The following is a 16,284-nucleotide window of genomic DNA, read 5'->3' as shown; positions in this document are numbered from 1 at the left end:
CGCAGATCTACTCTGCTGAGAGCGGCTGTTACAGCATCCTATCCTGTCCCCACCCCCCCCCCCCACTGCTCTCAACAGCAGAGCGGACTTAGGATGCAGAGTTTGAAAAGTTAACCTGCTCTCATGCAGGGTTCGTGATGCGCAGCAGCAGCAAAATATATAAAACCTACAGTCATCGGCGTCCGGTGGCCACTGTTTAATGGGTCCCGGCGCCCACTTTTAGGGTAAAATACGCGCTAGTGCGTTGTTGCGAAACCTGTCTATTCATCAAGTTTTAAAGAAGTTACCTGTGTCCTTCTCCTTTTAGTTGTTTGTCTTGATTGAGGTGTTCCTTCTCGATCTCCATGCTCCATGTCGTCCTGCACCGGCCGGCCAGGGTTACTTGTGGATATCCTATCACCATCTTCCTCCCTTGTAGTCATCTCCACTGGACTCATCTCACCTGAAATAGAAAGAAGAGGGGAAAGGGGTTCCACGGTCCTTGTCCGATGAGACATTCCTGTGGAATATAAACACAGATAAAGCAATATTAATTTACATTTTTGTACCTTTAGTGTGCAATTAACCTACCTTAAGAAAATTTTGTGAAAATGACACTTAGGGGCGAGGCGAACCCAAGTGGGGTGCAAGGTGCAGGCATGCTTGTCAGGGATGCTGGGGTGTAGTGGGGGGGATCCCGACATGCTATGTTCGTGACCCAGGGCCCCCATTTTAAAATGGCTGCAGGTTTTTTTTTTTCCTTTTTTTTTTGGCTGCAGTCATTTTAAAATGGGGACTCACGACCACGCCCAAAGCATGAAGGGCACCCACCACAACACTCCAGCACCCCAAACAAGCATGCAGCATGGCCGCACATGGCACCCACACATGATCCACACTAAAAAAAACCCCAAACAGGCAATTTTGAGAAAATGACACTTAGGGGCGAGGCGAACCCAAGTGGGGTGCAAGGTGCAGGCATGCTTGTCAGGGATGCTGGGGTGTAGTGGGGGGGATCCCGACATGCTATGTTCGTGACCCAGGGCCCCCATTTTAAAATGGCTGCAGGTTTTTTTTTTTCCGTTTTTTTTTGGCTGCAGTCATTTTAAAATGGGGACTCACGACCACGCCCAAAGCATGAAGGGCACCCACCACAACACTCCAGCACCCCAAACAAGCATGCAGCATGGCCGCACATGGCACCCACACATGATCCACACTAAAAAAAACCCCAAACAGGCAATTTTGAGAAAATGACACTTAGGGGCGAGGCGAACCCAAGTGGGGTGCAAGGTGCAGGCATGCTTGTCAGGGATGCTGGGGTGTAGTGGGGGGGATCCCGACATGCTATGTTCGTGACCCAGGGCCCCCATTTTAAAATGGCTGCAGGTTTTTTTTTTTCCTTTTTTTTTTTGGCTGCAGTCATTTTAAAATGGGGACTCACGACCACGCCCAAAGCATGAAGGGCACCCACCACAACACTCCAGCACCCCAAACAAGCATGCAGCATGGCCGCACATGGCACCCACACATGATCCACACTAAAAAAAACCCCAAACAGGCAATTTTGAGAAAATGACACTTAGGGGCGAGGCGAACCCAAGTGGGGTGCAAGGTGCAGGCATGCTTGTCAGGGATGCTGGGGTGTAGTGGGGGGGATCCCGACATGCTATGTTCGTGACCCAGGGCCCCCATTTTAAAATGGCTGCAGGTTTTTTTTTTTCCTTTTTTTTTTGGCTGCAGTCATTTTAAAATGGGGACTCACGACCACGCCCAAAGCATGAAGGGCACCCACCACAACACTCCAGCACCCCAAACAAGCATGCAGCATGGCCGCACATGGCACCCACACATGATCCACACTAAAAAAAACCCCAAACAGGCAATTTTGAGAAAATGACACTTAGGGGCGAGGCGAACCCAAGTGGGGTGCAAGGTGCAGGCATGCTTGTCAGGGATGCTGGGGTGTAGTGGGGGGGATCCCGACATGCTATGTTCGTGACCCAGGGCCCCCATTTTAAAATGGCTGCAGGTTTTTTTTTTTCCTTTTTTTTTTGGCTGCAGTCATTTTAAAATGGGGACTCACGACCACGCCCAAAGCATGAAGGGCACCCACCACAACACTCCAGCACCCCAAACAAGCATGCAGCATGGCCGCACATGGCACCCACACATGATCCACACTAAAAAAAAACCCAAACAGGCAATTTTGAGAAAATGACACTTAGGGGCGAGGCGAACCCAAGTGGGGTGCAAGGTGCAGGCATGCTTGTCAGGGATGCTGGGGTGTAGTGGGGGGGATCCCGACATGCTATGTTCGTGACCCAGGGCCCCCATTTTAAAATGGCTGCAGGTTTTTTTTTTTCCTTTTTTTTTTGGCTGCAGTCATTTTAAAATGGGGACTCACGACCACGCCCAAAGCATGAAGGGCACCCACCACAACACTCCAGCACCCCAAACAAGCATGCAGCATGGCCGCACATGGCACCCACACATGATCCACACTAAAAAAAACCCCAAACAGGCAATTTTGAGAAAATGACACTTAGGGGCGAGGCGAACCCAAGTGGGGTGCAAGGTGCAGGCATGCTTGTCAGGGATGCTGGGGTGTAGTGGGGGGGATCCCGACATGCTATGTTCGTGACCCAGGGCCCCCATTTTAAAATGGCTGCAGGTTTTTTTTTTTCCTTTTTTTTTTGGCTGCAGTCATTTTAAAATGGGGACTCACGACCACGCCCAAAGCATGAAGGGCACCCACCACAACACTCCAGCACCCCAAACAAGCATGCAGCATGGCCGCACATGGCACCCACACATGATCCACACTAAAAAAAAACCCAAACAGGCAATTTTGAGAAAATGACACTTAGGGGCGAGGCGAACCCAAGTGGGGTGCAAGGTGCAGGCATGCTTGTCAGGGATGCTGGGGTGTAGTGGGGGGGATCCCGACATGCTATGTTCGTGACCCAGGGCCCCCATTTTAAAATGGCTGCAGGTTTTTTTTTTTCCTTTTTTTTTTGGCTGCAGTCATTTTAAAATGGGGACTCACGACCACGCCCAAAGCATGAAGGGCACCCACCACAACACTCCAGCACCCCAAACAAGCATGCAGCATGGCCGCACATGGCACCCACACATGATCCACACTAAAAAAAACCCCAAACAGGCAATTTTGAGAAAATGACACTTAGGGGCGAGGCGAACCCAAGTGGGGTGCAAGGTGCAGGCATGCTTGTCAGGGATGCTGGGGTGTAGTGGGGGGGATCCCGACATGCTATGTTCGTGACCCAGGGCCCCCATTTTAAAATGGCTGCAGGTTTTTTTTTTTCCGTTTTTTTTTGGCTGCAGTCATTTTAAAATGGGGACTCACGACCACGCCCAAAGCATGAAGGGCACCCACCACAACACTCCAGCACCCCAAACAAGCATGCAGCATGGCCGCACATGGCACCCACACATGATCCACACTAAAAAAAACCCCAAACAGGCAATTTTGAGAAAATGACACTTAGGGGCGAGGCGAACCCAAGTGGGGTGCAAGGTGCAGGCATGCTTGTCAGGGATGCTGGGGTGTAGTGGGGGGGATCCCGACATGCTATGTTCGTGACCCAGGGCCCCCATTTTAAAATGGCTGCAGGTTTTTTTTTTTCCTTTTTTTTTTGGCTGCAGTCATTTTAAAATGGGGACTCACGACCACGCCCAAAGCATGAAGGGCACCCACCACAACACTCCAGCACCCCAAACAAGCATGCAGCATGGCCGCACATGGCACCCACACATGATCCACACTAAAAAAAACCCCAAACAGGCAATTTTGAGAAAATGACACTTAGGGGCGAGGCGAACCCAAGTGGGGTGCAAGGTGCAGGCATGCTTGTCAGGGATGCTGGGGTGTAGTGGGGGGGATCCCGACATGCTATGTTCGTGACCCAGGGCCCCCATTTTAAAATGGCTGCAGGTTTTTTTTTTTCCTTTTTTTTTTGGCTGCAGTCATTTTAAAATGGGGACTCACGACCACGCCCAAAGCATGAAGGGCACCCACCACAACACTCCAGCACCCCAAACAAGCATGCAGCATGGCCGCACATTGCACCAAGCACAGTAAAAAAAAAAAAAAAAAACACTCAAGCAAAAAAAAGTTTAAAACCCCCCCAAAAAACGGGGGGCACACATACTGCAAACAAACACTCACCCACCCCATACAACAAAGCCCCATAGCATTGCAGTACAAACACATCACAATACTCACCTGCAAAAGAAAATATGCACTCCACTCCACGCTCCACGCTCCAGGCTCCAGGCTCCAGGCTCCAGGCACTGCTCTCTGCTCTCTGCTCTCTGCTCTCTGCACGTGTTCAGGGAGAACTATTAGCTGCAGCAACTCACTCCACCCCTGCTGAAAGCTAATAGCAGAGCTGCGCAGCAGGGAAGTCACTTATATATTAGATGGAAGAGCGGGAATATATACACCCGCCCTCCACCCAGTCACCAGATACGCTGGATTGGCTGAGAATCGCCGTTGGGGGCGGCGATTCTCAGCCACGTTGAATAGGGTGACACAGCTAGTCCCGGCGACTTCCGACGAATCCCTACGCGTGGCGAATCGCCGTCAAAAAACCGGCGATTGACTGGCGAATGTGAAACCTGAATCGCTGTGACCAGCGATTCAGGTCATTGAATACCGCCCAATGTCTCCATTATGGTTATGTTAGTAACAATGTCCCCGTTGTTTTTTATCAAGAGATCCAGGATATTGTTATTTCTGGTTGGGTTTTCAATAAATTGATACAAATAGTGGTCATTTAGGGCATCCAATAAAACATTTCCCTTAGCGGTACTAGTTGACCTATCCCTCCAATTTATTTCTGGGTAGTTAAAGTCACCCATAATAATAATGTCCCCTAAGCTGGCCGCTTTTCCCACCAGTAGCAAGAGGTCTTTTTACTCCTCCTTATTTATGTTGGGTGGTTTATAACATGTTCCTACTATAAGTTTTTTAGCCTCTTTAATATTACTTGTGATTTCTACCCATACCGATTCTACCGACTCCATTGTGCTCTCGTTTATGTCTTCCCTTATGTATGGTTTTAAGGATGGTTTGACATATAAACAAACCCCACCTACCTAATCTGTTTTTTCGAAAAAGACTATAACCTTCTATGTTAGCCTCCCACTCATGTGATTCATCCCACCAAGTTTCAGTAATACCTATGAGATCAAAATCTTCCTCGAAAACTAGGGTCTCTAGATCCCCAATTTTACCAGTTAAACTCCTAGCATTCAGATAAAGGCATTTCAGATCTCATTTTTCCTTTGCCCTTGTCATGTTACCTGTTACAGTTTCAGAAGGTTCCTGAAACAATAAATCTGTATCATGGACAATATTTGTACTTGGCTATGTGACTCTCATATACTTTTCTTATACCTTGTTCCCTTTTTCCTCCCTTCCCCTTGCTTCCTCCACAATGTAGCTGTCTTTTCCCTCTATTCTACACTCATTTATTGGTTTAAGGTTTCTTACTATACCCTCCCCCCACCCTCCTAGTTAAAAATCTCCTCAAGCCTTCCCACCATTCTACCAACAGGCACCCCTGCCCCCTCCTCGTTCAGGTGCAATCCGTTGCGACAAAAGAGATGGCCTGACCGAGAAGTCCGCCCAGTTTTCTAGGAACTCAAATCCCTCCCTCCTGCACCAGTCTTTGAGCCACACGTTAACCTCCCTAATCTCCCTCTGTCTCCCTGGGCTAGCTCATGGCACAGGCAATATTTCTGAGATTATTACCTTAGATGTCCTTGCCTTAAGTTTATTGCCTAGATCCCTAAAGTCTTTTTTGACTATATTACATCCAGGGCCGGTGCAAGGCACCGGAGCGCCCCAGGCGAGTCGGGGTGGGGGCGCCCCGGTGCGGGGGGGGGGTGTGTACCTGTCCTGCGGCTGTGTATATAAAGCTTGCGGCGGCGGCGGCAACGGGGGTCCCTGCAGTCAATAAGAAATAGAGCGCTATCCGCCTGGTTACGCGGAAGCGCTTCTGTTGTGAAAACACTGGCCGCACGGCGCACACTGATTGGCTGAATCTCAGCCATTCAGCGTGCGGCCAGTGTTTCCACAACAGAAGCGCTTCCGTGTAGCCAGGCGGATAGCGCTCTATTTCTTATTGACTGCAGGGACCCCCCCCGCTGCCGCAAGCTTTATATACACAGCCGCAGGACAGGTACCCCCGCGGCACGGGGGGGGGGGGGGCGAGATGCCGCCCTCCAGTGGTCGGCGCCCTAGGCAAATGCCTAGATTTGCCTAGTGGTGGCGCCGGCCCTGATTACATCTACCACTGACTTTGTCATTGGTGCCAACATGCACCAAGACCGCTGGGTCTTCCCCAGCCCCTCCAAATAATCTTTCCACCCGGTCCGCAATATTGTTGCAATTCACTTGCAAATTTTCACTAGGCAGATTTTCTTTCTGTCTATGTGGCGACTAACCACTGGCAGTCATCTGCAACTTTGTAGATGAGCGATTAGTTCTGAAATTGAGTCAGGCACAAAATGCCATCACCTGTGGACTGTGGTGAACTTGTTAGGAGAGGTATGACAGCAACCATAAATTTAAAGGGAAGCCCAGAAGCAGAGCATTTTGTCTCAACTGGAATGGGTCATGTTGGGAGGTGTATATACTGTGTATGTCATACTTGCCTACCATCCCGCACGCTGCGGGAGGCTCCTGATTTTTATAATAGTCCCTTTGCAGCTTTGGAAGAGTAGGTGGCCCTTCTGCATTTGGCTGCATCCTGCCAGATTCCTAGTAAAGTGGGTAGGATGAGGTTAAAAGCATTCTTAACATATCCGCTCTGTGAAGGTGAAGATTGTACGACAGGTATGACATTGCAGGTATTTCCTTATCTTGGTGTTAGGGCCTCGCGTCATGACAATCTGCCCCCGCGACTGCATCCATACCCTCCAACATTTGAGGGGCAGAAATCGGTACACACTTAGGAAGGGGGCGTGGCCACGTGCAAATTGGACGTGATCACGCCCCCTTTCCGAATGTGTCATGGGCAGTTTTTTCCCCACATTATTCTTGTGGCCCGAGACAGTGTGAAATAACATAGTGGCCCTGGGGGGGCATATGGCAGTGACCCTGCCCCCTGGCTGAGCACCTGATGAAGCTGATGAGCTGCTGGCATATTAAATCAATATATTTAATATACTTATTTTTTAAATAATATATTAAATATACTGATTTCATATGCCAGCAGCCCACTTATAAAACTAATCCACCAGTCAGACACAGTCACAATGTCCAGGCTATACCCCCACCCCCACCACGCTCACTGGAATGAGATTTTGTGACAGTGACTCACGGAGAGGATGATCTCTCTCAGGAGGCGTTGGTGCACTGCAGCTTGAACATGTCAGGCAGCTGGGCTGAGCTCCGGGTCACCAGGGTCAGACTCCTCAGATCCCCCTCATGTGTGCCCGGCTGGCGGCCACCGCGCACCTGCCAGTCTGCCTCTGCCTCACATGATCTTTTGCGCCGTCAGTGAGGCAGGGCAGTACAGTTGTCTCTCCGTCCCCTGAGCGCACAGACTGTGCGCAGGGTACAACGCTGGTGGGGCATTGACGTCATGACGTCATGCAATGCCCGCCGGTGCCGCAAGGGACACTTGGGAACGGGAGGGGACAGGGGAGAGCCGGGCACCGCAAAGAGCAGAAGACACTTGAAAAAAACGCACAGAACACTTGGGAATGGGAGGGGAGAGACGGGCACCGCACAAAGCAGAGGACACTTGAAAAAAAACCCGGTACATTCGGTACAAAATGATTTTGCCGGTACAGACTGTTAAGAACCGGTACTGTACCGGCAAAATCGGTACAGTTGGAGGGTATGTGCATCTCCTCTATGGGCTTCTTATGGAGAGGAGAAATATAAAGTTGGTTAGTATGGTATATGTATATACTACCAGAGACAGAGGGTCAATTTACCAAGATGGGAGGTCTATTGAAGAAAGGATGTTGCCCATAGCAACAAATCAGATTCTATCTTTTATATTCTGGAAGATGCTAAATAAATAAGAAGTAGGATCTGATTTGTTGTTATGGGTAACATCCCATTTTCATTAGATCTCCCATATCAGTAAATTTACCCCAGAGAGTTTTGTCTCAGGTCATAATATTGGTCATCCACCAGGATAATGATCCAATATACACAGATAAATGCACCCAAGTATGGATAACTACATGAGACTGGACTATGCGCAGGGGCCACCTATCAGCCCTGGGGCCAGATGTACTAAGCTTGAAAAGTGATAAAATGGTGAGTGATAAAATACCATCCACTCAGCTCCTAACAAACATGTTACAGGCTGTGTTTGAAAAATGACAGTTGTGAGCTGATTTGTTGGTGGTTAATCACTCTACATTTTAACACTTTTAAAGATTTGGTACATCTCGCTCCTGATCTGAATCCTATACAACATATATGGAAAGAACTGAGAGGTTGCTTAGGAAGATGGTGGCTAAACTACCTGCTGACAGATGCAGAAGCCTTGGGTATCATGTATTACACCTGGTGAAGTGATAAAGTGGAAGGTGATAATACACCAGCCAATCAGCTCCTAACTGACAAGTTACCGACTGAGTTTGAAAGATGACATTTAGGAGCCGGTGCATTATTATCTTACACTTTGGACCTTATTCTGGCTGACACAAAGTGCTGTGTGTATTTTTAAGCCCGCCATTCACACTGACCCCCGTCCCCCTCCGCAGGGTGAATTCGCTCACATGGCTGCGAATTGATGTTTACATTAATTCGCAGCCTATGTGGCCAACCCCACATAATTTGATGGTCGCCGAATGATGTGGAGCGCACATGCAAAAACATGACATTCTCAGGTGTCTGATTTCCGTGTGTCCTGTACGAGGACTGAGCGGGCAGCTGACATCCGGTGATTGATGTAAGCTGCACCCCACTGGCACTCGTGTCATCGAGTCATTACCATGGGAACGCCCAGTGTTTTCATGGGGACATCACCCAGCCTGCCGCCCCATGTTGTGTGCGAGCGCCCGGCAAACACTCTGTTCGCCATGGCGATTGCACACAGTGCATGCACATGCGCCCCAAAAATTGCGGTCCCATGCGAAAATTTATTTCTGCTCAGTATTCACTGCTGAAAGAGAGGGGAAGGGGCCACAGTTAAGTTGCAAGTATAGTCAGAAAACTGAGGGAGAGACAAGTACATTTACAGAGGAGAAAGTCCTCACAGAACTCTCAAAACTGAAAGTGGATAAATCAATGGGGCCAGATGGGATACACCCAAGGATACTTAAAGAGCTTAAAGGGGAGCTGGTAAAACCAATAACAGAATTATTCAACCAGTCACTAGCTACTGGAGTAATCCCAGAGGACTGGAAAACAGCGAATGTAGTCCCACCGCACAAAAGTGGAAGCAAGGAAGAGGTAAGCAACTATCGACCAGTGAGCCTTACATCAGTAGTAGGGAAATTGATGGAAACACTCTTAAAACAAAGAGTTGTAGAATATCTCAAAACCAGCAATTTACAGGATCCAAAACAGCATGGGTTTACTGGGGGAAGATCATGTCAAACAAATCTTATTGACTTTTTTGACTGGGTGACTAAAGTAATAGATCAAGGTGGGGCTGTAGATGTAGCTTATCTAGACTTTAGTAAAGCTTTTGACACTGTCCCACATCGCAGACTGTTAAATAAACTTGAAAGCTTGAGATTGGATTCTAAGATAGTTGAATGGATAAGAGCGTGGTTGCAGGACAGAAAACAGAGAGTTGTAGTAAACGGAGTACAGTTAAAGGAGGGAAAGGTTACAAGTGGAGTACCCCAGGGATCTGTACTTGGACCGGTGCTTTTTAATATCTTTATTGGTGATATTGCAAATGGAATTGAGGGTAAAATGTGCCTTTTTGCAGATGACACAAAGGTATGCAACAGGGTAGACACACCAGGAGGGGTAAAACAAATGATTGAGGATCTAGGCAGATTAGAGAAATGGTCAAGAGAATGGCAACTACAGTTTAATGCCAAAAAATGCAAAATCATGCACTTGGGTCTCTGAAATCCAAAGACTCAATATAGTATAAATGGCACTATAATGGAAACTACTGAGGAAGAGAGGGATCTAGGTGTCACTATTTAAGGGGACTTAAAAGCAGGTAGGCAATGTAACAAAGCAATGAAGAAGGCAAGTCAGATGCTTGGTTGCATAGGGAGAGGTATCAGCAGTAGAAAGAAAGAAGTAATAATGCCACTGTATAGGTCATTGGTACGACCTCACCTAGAGTATTGTGTTCAGTTCTGGAGGCCATATCTCCAGAAGGATATAAATACATTAGAGACTGTACAAAGAAGAGCAACTAAAATGGTGCATGGCCTACATCACAAAACGTACCAGGAAAGACTAAAAGATCTTAATATGTATACTTTAGAGCAGAGAAGGGAAAGGGGGGACATGATAGAAACTTTCAAATATATCAAGGGCTTTAACAAGGTACAGGTGGGAGACATTCTTCACAGGAAGCGGAGCAACAGAACACGAGGACATGCACTGAAACTAGAGGGAGGAAGATTCAGGGGAAATGTGAGAAAGAATTTTTTCACAGAAAGAGTAGTAGATAAGTGGAATAGCCTCCCAACAGAGGTGGTAGACGCAAATACAGTAGTACAATTTAAACATGCTTGGGATAAGCATATTGATATCCTTACAAAAAAATAAGGATCAAATATGGTTTGAGGTAACATGTTTAAAAAAAGGGGCAGACTAGATGGGCCAAGTGGTTCTTATCTGCCGTCAAATTCTGTTTCTATGATAAGCATGGGAGCGCATTAACCAGAATCACCCCCTTTAACACTTCTCCGGGCTTCATTCATCTGCCCCAATAAGAGCTACAGACGTTACTTGATTGCAGTGATTGCCTCTAATGCAGGCATGTCCAAACAATGGCCCTCCAGCTGTGGTGAAACTACAAGTCCCATCATGCTCTACCACACCTTTGCTATTAGGGAATGCTAATACTAGGGTAAGGCATGCTGGGATGTGTAGTTTCACAACAGCTGGAGGGCCACAGTTTGGACATGCCTGCTTAATGGTTGTGTAGCAGAATAACAGGGTAAGGTTCCATTATGTTTGCCCATGCTATTTACATATGTTTTATATTTTAAAATATTCAGTCGGATTGAAAATCAATTGCAAAGTCTGATATATATATATATATATATATATATATATATATATATATATATATATATATATATGTATATATATATATATATATATATATACACACACATACACAGTATATCTATATCTATACATAGAGTGAGGGAGATGTGCAGCTACAGTATCTCCCACCTCCTTATACACTTGCTCACAGTGAGTAAATCCGCGTGCAGAAGCATCTTGTGGGGGTTTCCGCACCAGGGACATTCATCTGAATACATTAAGCTATGACTCAGCGTTCCACTCTTTGTGAAAAATAAACTTTAGAACCAAATGGTCGCTGGAAAATAAAAACATACAAAACAAAGCCCACTCGCAGGATGCATAATTTCAGTCTGTTTTCTAAACTAAAATAAAGATTCAGTTTAAAATAAGTGAGTCTGGTGGAAAGTTGAATGGGAAACTGTGACACAGTGTGAGCCAACTAACCCCGATTGGTCAGCCGTACCACTAAATGTGTTTTACTGAGGTAAATGTGAAGATGAGATAAACTTTGCGCTGGCTTATCATGTAACTCGAGCTATAGTATGTACAGTATTTGCACCTGAAGGGGTAATGCGTCCACTGTGGTATTTAACAAACCACTAACCACTAAGATCAGTATAGTTTTCAATGAGAGTAAAATGGTACAGATTTGGCTCCTCGTGCAATGCATTGGGCTAATGCAGGGCTGGGCAATTGCGGCCCTCCAGATGTTGATGAACTACACATCCCAGGATGCTTTGCATTAGTTTTGCTATGTGGCCATGCTGAAACTGATGCAAGGCATGCTGGGATGTGTAGTTTATCAACATCTGGATGGCCGCAATTGCCCAGCCCTGGGCTGATGAGTAGTTTATATGCAAATGTCTGTGTGTGATTTTGTAAAATATGTACATTAACACAGTACCTTGCAGAGAAAGTACATTAAAGGGGCTCCCCATGGATTTGCCGAGTGGACCATAAAATGACGGACAATGCTTATAGATACTGGAGATTATGGACCTTATTCAGGTTCACTCGCAAAGGCAAATGGACAAAACCATGTGCACTGCAGGGGAAGGGGGGGTCAGATATAACATATGCAGAGAGAATTAGATTTGGGTGGGGGTTTTACTTCAAAGTGAGATCTATATTGCACAGAAACAAAATAAATCACCCAAATCTAATTTTCTCTGCACACGTTACATCTGCACCACCTGCAGTGCACATGGTTTTTGTCCACTTGAGAAGTTATTTGCCTTTGCGAGTGAACCAGAATAAGGGCCTATGTTTTCTATGATTAGATGTGGCCCCCAATGTTTTATCTCATGCACTTACATTAATAGCTTCTTTTAACAAGTTCATTATTTTAATCTTCAATGACAGAAACAAGATCATTTATTTCACATTTATTTATTCATCAGAGGCAGAGCATAAATATAGTAAACAAAAAAAAAAACAAGATAAAAGCAATAATCATCAACAATGATATTAGCATATTGCAAGTAATAACAAATTGAAGAGGTGTAGCAAATATAATATTTGTTAACATTAGATATAAGCTGTTTCGGTGTTAAGAAATGAGGACACCACCAGCACCGCGGTACAGAGGACACTGCTGCCACCTCAGATGTACCGACACCGAAGGCACCCCAGCAATGAGGACACTCCCAGGTCCCGTGTCACATTAAGGGCCGGATTCTGGTTAACTTGCAAAAGCAAATTCTCTCTTAAATGGACAAAACCATGTGCACTGCAGGGGGGCAGATGTAACATGTGCAGAGAGAGTTAGATATGGATGGGATTTGTACTTCAAACTGATATCTATGTTTCAGTGTAAAAATAAAGCAGCCAGTATTTACCCTGCACAGAAACAAAATAACTCACCCAAATCTAACTCTTTCTGCACATGTTACATCTGACCCCCTGCAGTGCACATGGTTTTGTCCTTTAGAGAGAGAATTTAATTTTGCAAGGGAACCAGAATCAGGACCTTATTGTGACATGGGACCTGGGATACTATATATGAGCTGCACTTAGGGCTGCCGGTTTAAACCACCTTGGTTTAATCAATTTTTTTTTTTTAACATGCTGTGACAATAGGCACAACACCGTGACTTCTTGGGGAAAAAAAGCCTATTGTAAGGGAATCTCTGGAATTATTCTACATTCTTGTAGCTTGCGGACTTCATCTTAGTAAGCTGAACCAATGCAGTAAATCACACACACATAACAAAGATATAGGAAGGTGAATCTGATAAGAGAGGTGCTAAATCTGTCTAGCATCAAGCTTATTATCCACCAACATTCCCATAGGACAAGAAAAAAACACAGTTAACACTCACAGGGGCCTAGTTATCATATAATATTTTCGGCTAATTCACTGAAAACACCCATTTTCAGGGGTTAGCCGCAAATATTAATCATCCCCTTAATGTATGTAGGAAGGACTGCAGCAGGAATCTCCAATCCCTGCTGCAATCCCTCCTGCTCTGCCAGTCGCTGCATTTCCATAGGTTTCTATGGGGGATACAATGCTGCCCAATGTATCAATATCGGGCCGCATCACAGTGGGTCCCTGGGCTACTGCCATTCGGAGCCCCTGTCCCTTCATCTGCAAAATGTCCTACAACCTTTTCATACCCCCACTATCCACGTCGGCGTGGAGTTGAGAATAGAAAGTGTGGCGAGCGCAGCAAGCCACTGAGCCTGAAGCGTGGCGAGCGCAGCGAGCCCCGCAAGGGGACACGGATACCTTCACAGGTATACGCGTCCCCTCGCGGGCTTCACAGGTGTCCGCGTCCGCTCACCACACTTCGGGCGCGGTGGCTCGCTGCGCTCGCCACACTTTCTATTCTCAACTCCACGCTGATGTGGATAGTGGGGGTATGAAAAGGTCGTAGGACGCGTACCGCCGCCCCTCACGGGCTCGCTGCGCTCGCCACGCTTCGGGTTCGCGTTGATAGTGGGGGTGGTACAGCCTCAAAAAATGACATTTGGGGGCCATTGAACATGTTTGATACTAATTTTAATGCATTTGGATGCATTTCTGTTAAACATCGCATGCGATTTTTCAAAAAAATGCTTAAAAACGGCAAAAATCGCATGCCATCGCATGCCACTACATTTGGCATGCGATGGGAGCTGTGAAAGTACACAAGTACCAAAATTTGTTTTATTGAATGATATTAAATAAATCATATCAAAGACATATACCATTGTATTGGTCATGCTGCTTGGCAATAAAACATGGCTGATCAAGGTTTCTAATGCATAGCAATGTTTCGCAGTATTATTATAACAAACAGGATTACTTTTTTTTTTCATTAAAAAGTTAATGAAAAAAAATGGTTTAACCCAAAAAAGCATTTAAAAAAATGTAAATGTAAAAAAAAATTGCACTGTATCCAACCCATGCTGTATCGGACAGGTAAAGAAGCTGTTTTTATGGTTAGGAAGATTTGGGGGAACTGCTCAACAAAAAGGCTGATCGATCAGGGCTTTAGATGGGCACAGAGTGCCAGTCATCAGTGGCCCAGTGCCTCCAGGAGGGAGGTAGAGATTGTTTAATGAGAATAGGTATTTGCTGGGGTATAAACACTAGTTTAGGGAGAATCCACTACTTCTGCTGCTATTTTACGCATGGTTTAGGTTTTTTATTTGATGTATGTTAACTACTACTACTACTATTTTAGAGTAATGATATTTCACACATGATTCTTTGTATTGTGTTATATTGTTTTCTATTGAAAGTATTAGCAGGTTGGTTCAATTGCTGCATTACACAATATTTTTACACAGAAATAACTGCTGTGTGTTTGTGCCTCTGCTCTGCCGCTTGGCATACCCAGCCCTTGACGTATGTTGGTGAACAATATTGTAAGCTAGGAGATGATGAAAATAATTGAAAAGGGCCGTAAATAAATTTTATTGAGATTAATAATACTCTAGAAGAAAAAAAATGTCCAAATTATGATTTTTTTCATCAATGTTTGGGAAAAATACAGGTACTTGTGTATTTTGGCGGCGCCCATCGCATCGCATACCATAACGTATACGATGGTATGCGATGCGACGCGATATCGTACGATAGTGCACGATGGCATACAATTTTGAGATTGTATGCCATTGTACATGGCATACAATGCCATACGATGCGATGCGATGCAATTAAACATTGTATAAGCACCCTAATGGGTGCTTATACAATGTTAAGCACCCAATTGGGTGCTTACAATGTTAAATGCACCCCCACGCCACCCCCCCACTATAAACGTGAACCCGAAGCGTGGCGAGCACAGCGAGCCCGCGAGGGGCGGCGGTACGCGTCCTATGACCTTTTCATACCCCCACTATCCACGTCGGCGTGGAGTTGAGAATAGAATAGTGTGGCGAGCGCAGCGAGCCACCGAGCCCGAAGCGTGGCGAGCGCAGCGAGCCCCGCGAGGGGACGCGGATACCTGTGAAGCCCGCGAAGGGACGCGTTTACCTGTGAAGGTATCCGCGCCCCTTCGAGGGGCTCGCTGCGCTCGCCACGCTTCGGGCTCGGTGGCTCGCTGCGCTTGCCACACTATTCTATTCTCAACTCCACGCCGACGTGGATAGTGGGGGTATGAAAAGGTCGTAGGACGCGTACCGCCGCCCCTCGCGGGCTCGCTGCGCTCGCCACGCTTCGGGTTCACGTTTATAGTGGGGGGGTGGTGTGGGGGTGCATTTAACATTGTAAGCACCCATTTGGGTGCTCAAAAGCACCCTTTAGGGTGCTTATACGATTTTTGGTCGTATAGGGGGTCAAAATCGCGTCGCATCGTATGCCATCGGGTGCATGGCATGCGATGCGATCTGTCCGTCATACGACGGACATCGGGGGCGCCGCCAAAATACACAAGTACCAAAATACAAAATCAAAACCAGTCATGGATGAAATCCAAAACCACTCAATGAATTTGTGGAAGACAAAGAAATCAGGGGATCTTCCAACAAAACACATGTCTCTCCCACTCGGCTGGTACTGGATGCTAGCTCACAAGATAAGTAGAAGCAAATCTATTAACAGGACCAGATTTGTCTTATATGAGGCCACTACCACATACAATAGT

Source organism: Crinia signifera, chromosome 6, assembly GCF_055691185.1.
Source record: "Crinia signifera chromosome 6, ASM5569118v1, whole genome shotgun sequence".
Lineage (NCBI taxonomy): Eukaryota > Metazoa > Chordata > Amphibia > Anura > Myobatrachidae > Crinia > Crinia signifera.
This window is presented reverse-complemented; position numbering follows the sequence as displayed.